Raw genomic sequence first — 6011 nt, 5'->3', positions numbered from 1 at the left:
CTTCACCGACTGAGCCACCCAGGCGCCCCTATGCATATATTTTTAACTATCTTATGTGTGCGGTTTTGTATAAAGAAATTAAAATGATTTTTAAAAACATGAGAAATATTTTAATACTAAAGAAGAAAGTTTCTGTGATTTTATTTGATGGATTGGGGGATAGAGAAATTCCCTCTTGTGCTGAGTGGCCCCTTTTCCGTGCTTGCTGGGACAGCCGATGGTGGCTAGGGACACGTGTGTCTTCACTCCCAGTCCTGCCACTGTAGGCTTGGGAGACTTGGGGGCTTCCACTGGAAAGTTCCTATTTTCAACTAAGCTTTGGAAAAGGATTGGAAATGCAGTCTGGTTAGAGCAGCAGAGAGGTGTGGACCGGTGTGAACGGTTAGTGACTGACGGACAGCAGCTCAGTGGAGTTGGAAGGCAGGGAGCCTGGCAGACAGCGGCTGGAGGGGGGCCAGGCCTTCTGTGCTAAATCAGGGAGTTTGAACTTTATCTCAAAGGCTACTGGGAGCTACTGAAGCATTTAAGTCGGGGCAGGACAGAGCTAGCAGGTGGAGGAGGGATGGTGGAGCCCAGATTGGCTGGGGAGGCCAGCTGGGAAGGCCATCAAGGTTAATGTCAGATTCACGTGTGGCAGAGATGAAGAGTTAGGGGCGACACCAGGGACATTAAGGAGGCAAAACTCTCAGCCCTGGAGACACGGGATGCGGCTGAGTGGGAGGGAGAAGAGCAGGACCCTGGAGTCTGGCTCAGAGGACTGGGGCGGAGGGGAGGGGGACAGGCGTGGCAGCAATTGAGGGAAATGATAATCTCCCTTCGGCCAGGGTGTCGAGGGACACTCTGTATCTGGGGGTCTCATGAGCTACATAGGGGTCCTCCCAATACAGGCCACACTGAACAAGCAGGAATGAGTTTGGGAAGCCTAGTCCTCAAGTTCAGGCAATGATGAGAAAATATCCCACTCACCCACCTCACAATTTGCCTCAAAATGTTCTTAGAAACCCACATGAGGTTTCCCATCTGGAATTTGGATTTGGATTCAGCTAGCGTACAAGGAGCACCCATTACTGAGTGAACACCCCTCCTGGCACAGGCCCCCTAGGGTCCCTACAGAGATGCCCGGTGACTTGGCAGAAGTTTGGGGTTCTGTCTGGGGTCATGTGGCCCCTTTTCTAGAAGCCCTCTTTTCTAACGTAGCCATTTGTCTGCAGGCTGTCTCCTGGTGCTGTCCTTGTTTCCTGGGGTTTCTTAAGAGCAGCCAAAGCCACACTCACCCCCAAGTCCCATCCCTTTCGGGATGTGGATTTGCTGGGCATTCCCCCCCCATGTGAGCAGTGAGGGGAAGGTCAGTGGGAGGGAGCTGGTGAGGGAGCAGTACAGGAAATAGGGATCCGGCTGAAGGTCCCCCCCACCCCCCACGGCTGTGCTTTTGAAGGGAATTAATATCACGTTTTTAAGGAAGATAAAACATTTTTTGGTTTATTACAATATTTATATTCTATTGTATTATCTGCTGACATTTCTTTTTCCAGAACGTTTGCCTCCAAGGCCAAAACCATGAGTGCATGTGTGTAAACATGCACACACAGACACGGGCATTTTTTTGCTTAACGGAGGCTTTGGGTTAAGTCAGACCGCTCATATTGTTACATCATTATCATTTCCAAAGAGTTGACCAAAGAGATTAGAGAGGTCAAGGTAAGCTGCTTAACCAGGTGAGGAAAGAGAAGGAAAGAGAGCAGTCTCTCCCTGCAGCCAGCCTGACCCTTGGACGTGAGAGGATGAGGGATGTCGCTGGTCTCCCCTGGAGAAGGAGAGCCTCAGGACTCCCCACTGCTGACAGGAGGGTCTGGGTCTCTCAGCCAGACACACACAACCTTCTGGGGTCTGGTCTGCCCACGCTCAGCAAACCTTCAGGTCAAGTGGCCTCCCAGCTACGTTTGTCCCAGCACCTGAGCGACCATGCTGAGTGGGGGGGGAGCAGAGGGAAGCCCAGGGCCCTTCTCAACAGGCCACCACCTCCCATAAAGGGAAGCTGCCGTGGCACATGAGCGCAGGTCACTTGCTGTGGCCAAGGCGCCACGGTTTCTCGGAGGCCCCCCCGGCTCGCTCGGGGAAGCATATAGTGGGTTATGTCGCCACCTGTTGCCCGGTTTGCTCAGCAAGTCAGCCAGGGGACAGAGAGGGGAAAGGACTCAAATCTTTGCTGAAGGCAGCACGCGGCCTTGGGTGGAGACAGAGGGGGAGAGATTCTTGACGACCGAGGGGAAGGTTCAACCAGCCCTTGCTCGGCTCTAGCCGCACGGCCTGGGGCAAGTCCTCCCTCCCCTGGGCCTCAGCCCCCTTCCCTCCAAGGAGATGCTAAGTGGCGTGGGTGCTGGCAGATCAGCGGGGAGGGTTAGAGTGAGGAAAGCAAGGCTCCCAGAGCCCGGGCTGAGCTCGGGCGGCTGTGCGGGGGAAGGCTTGTGGAGGCCAGAGGCCCAGTCCCCACCAGTCCCATGGTGGTGCTGAGGCAGGAAAGGCGGCAGTTCCACCCAGGCTCTCACAAGGAAGAGTCGGAGACCCTCGGTTAGTTTAGCTTTTTTTTGGAGAGGAAGAGAGAGAGACTATCTCAAGCAGGCTCCATGCCCAGCGTGGAGCCCAGTGGGGCTCGATCCCACAACTGCGGGACCCTGACCTGAGCTGAAATCAAGAGTCAGACTCTCAACTGACTGAGCCCCCCCCAGGGGCTCTCGGTTAGTTTCTTGACCTCCCCCCCACCAAGCCAGTTTCTTCCTTCCTCGGTAAGTTCGCCTCACAGAGTCTCCCCAGGAATGACCAAAGCCCTCCTGTGAGGGGCCTGAGCGGCCCCACGGCCAAGCAGCGTCCCCACCCCGCCACCGCACAGCCCAAGTAGCCGTGGGAAGGCTGACGTCGTAACACCTCCCGATGCACCCATCTCGTGAGAACGCAAGACAAAGACCCACGCGGAGCAGGCCGCCCCAGCGGTCCGAGCGGGAGGCCGCGGGAGGAGAGTCACAAAGCCGGAGGGCCGCGTAGACCGGTGAGATGCCAGGACCGAGGAGCGTCACGAGCTCGCGTCTCCGCACCTGCACTTATTGCCTCCGAACCCACGTCAGGTGAAAGGTGGTTTGCTGAGAACAAACCGCGTGACGTGCCCCGAGGGGTGGGCCAGACCAGCGCCCCCTGGAAGGCATCCAGGCCTTGTGCTGCCCATGTGAGGAGCCCTTTCAGACGTGTTTTTGGACATCAGCCTATACAAGCTGGCTTCCTTGTTCTTCGCGTGTCCCCCTGGCAGAAGAAGGAGACGCCACTGTCCCACTCCGACACGCGTGGCGGGCTGGGAGCAGCCGGCTGGTGTTCCTTCAAGGCGCGCCCCGCAGTCCCAGATCCCAGCCCCGTGCCACCCCTCTGATGCATCCTCCGCGGATCCACTGCAGCCAGGTCCCCGGGTTTTGATGACGCTAATAATGCACGGAGACATTGTAAACTGTATAGAAGCCCTCAGAACAAAACGTGGAGCCCTCGGTCTCCCATGCTGCGCTGGTCGGAAGGGCCGCTGCTAAGCGTGAAGCACGTTCTCCCAGTTCTTTATTTACACACACAAATGTATCCAGACTCCATGTGTTATTCTCCGGGTTCTATCTTGGTCCTCCAAGCCACCAAGTGTCCCCAGGGTAGCGGTGCTGTGAGCTCTCCTACCACTCCCCTTTGAAGGGCTCACAGTTGCTCCCAATTCTGCCACATCCTCAATAGTGGTGCAGCAAACGGGCTTTTAGTCCACAAGTGTAAGTGGTTTTGAGAGACAGACTCCTACAAGGGGGCACTGCTGGGTTGAGGAGCGGGTATTCTTTAACTTTTAATACATTCACGTGGTCTTCCCAAAAGGCTTCACCACACAGTGATCTTCCTGAAACACCCCTGTCAGGCCACCCCTCTGCTAAGGCTTCCAGCAAGTCTCCTCCGAGGGAAAGCCGGGGAAAGCTGCCGAGCAGGGGGTGGGCAGTGATGGGGCGCTCCCACCCCTCCAGGGTGCTGTGTGCACCACACACGTGTGTACGCGCGTGTTGTGGGGGTGCAGGCCAGGCCGGACACAGGAGGGAAGCAGCCAGAATGGAGGCAGAGGAGGTCGGTGAGGGCTAAGGAGTGAAGACAGAGAGGCACTTAAGACAGCGGGGCTTTGTGGCCACACCAGAGGCCAAGGACGAAAGGGCAGTTGGGTGGATGCCCTTGCTGGCTGTGGAGACAGGGCATGGCAGAGCAGACTGGGTGGGGTGCACGTGTGGGGCAAGGTGGTGGTTTTGGTCTGGGCCCTCCTGAACCTGGAGGGACTGAGGGAGGTCTGACCCCAGGTGATCCCAGGTCAAGATCATGAGGCCTGAGACACCTGGGTGGCTCAGTCAATTGGGCATCTGCCTTCGGCTCGGGCCATGGCAGAGCCCCACATGGGGCTCCCCACTCAGCAGGGGGTCTGCCTCTCTCTCTCCCTCTGCCTGCCGCTTTCCATGCTTGTGCGCTTACATGCCGTGTGTCAAATAGATAAATAAAATCTTTTTTTTAAAGACTTTTACTTATTTATTGAGAAAGAATGATAGCATGAGAGGGAGGAGGGTCAGAGGGAGAAGCAGACTCCCCGCCGAGCAGGGAGCCCGACGTGGGACTCGATCCTGAGACTCCGGGATCATGACCTGAGCTGAAGGCAGTCGCTTAACCAACTAAGCCACCCAGGCGCCCCTAGATAAATAAAATCTTAAAAAAAAAAAAAAAATCATGAGGCCTGGAGCAGATCTGGGAAGCATCAGCAAGGTGTTCATGGCCTCTAGAGAAAATCATGCTTCTAAGGCTACCACTCCAGTCCCCGGGTTGAAGGAAGCCCCAGGGAGGGGGGGACAGGAGTCACCCAGGGGGACTCTCAGCACCCTGCTTCCCCAGGGACAGACGCCTCTTTGAGCTGATCCTGTTAGGAAAGGAGGCGCCAGAAGGTGGGAGCACGGACCAGGTGCCTCTTGGGTCAGGGAACGTCCTCAGCCCTCGAGCAGGACCTGTGGTCTGGTTGGGTCACTTGTGAGTGGCTGCTGATTGTGGGAACTCATTTGAAATGCTCTGTTTTTTGGAAGGGGGGGGATGGTGGTAATGAGAAGAGTGAAAACAAAGGGCTGCCCAGGGTTGGGAGAAAATCAAGAGCTTCCAGCTGGGAAATTGAGGGACGAGATAAAGAGGGAACCACCCACTGGATCTGACTGTGTAGCAGGTCAGGGTGAGATGGTGGGAAGGCAGTGGGCTGGAGAGTAACCGGCGGCGAGAGTGGAGAAAAGCCAGTGTAGACAACTCCCTTGAAGAAGGGTGGTCAGGACGGAAGATGAGGGTCAGGGAGGCTGCAGAGGGAGGATGCAGGACTGGTAAAAGGACCTAAGGGCAGTGTGGGTGCTGTAGGAAGGACTGGGTGCGCTTACACGAGGACTGAAACAAAGCTGTGGGGAGACCGCAGGGGTCAGGGCCAGAGCCCAGAAGGGGGCACCCCCACCTCAGCACTGCAGGGAGCCAGGAAGGCCAGGCCAGGGGGGAACCAAGTGCCCAAGGACTGGTGGCTCCCAGGTTTCTCCGGGATTCATCCCAGAGCAGCAGCTCCCCACAGAAGGGAGTGGGCGAGGGAGCCCCATCTGAATGCTCAGGCATTTCCTTATTGGGTACATCAGAAAGAATTGCTCTGGCTCTTGCTGATCCAACCGGTCTTAATGAATGGCTGTCCCTCCACCCCACCTACTGACTTCACAAGTTTAGTTGAACTCACACAATTTATACTGGATCTTGCAAGGACAGAGAAAGGTTTTATTTATTTAGAACAAAAACATATGTAACATAATTCTCTAAAACAGAAAACCTTATAAAATACACAAAGTAATCTCTATTTGTATTTACCCAGGGACATTAACAGCCGGAAGGGGGGCTAGGACTGGGAGAAAAGCCAAGGACTAATTCCATTTAAGAAAAACAAGAAACTGCCTTTTAAA

The sequence above is a fragment of the Phoca vitulina genome, unplaced genomic scaffold, assembly GCF_004348235.1.
Source record: "Phoca vitulina isolate PV1807 unplaced genomic scaffold, GSC_HSeal_1.0 scaffold45, whole genome shotgun sequence".
Lineage (NCBI taxonomy): Eukaryota > Metazoa > Chordata > Mammalia > Carnivora > Phocidae > Phoca > Phoca vitulina.
Note: the sequence above shows the minus strand (reverse complement) of the source record.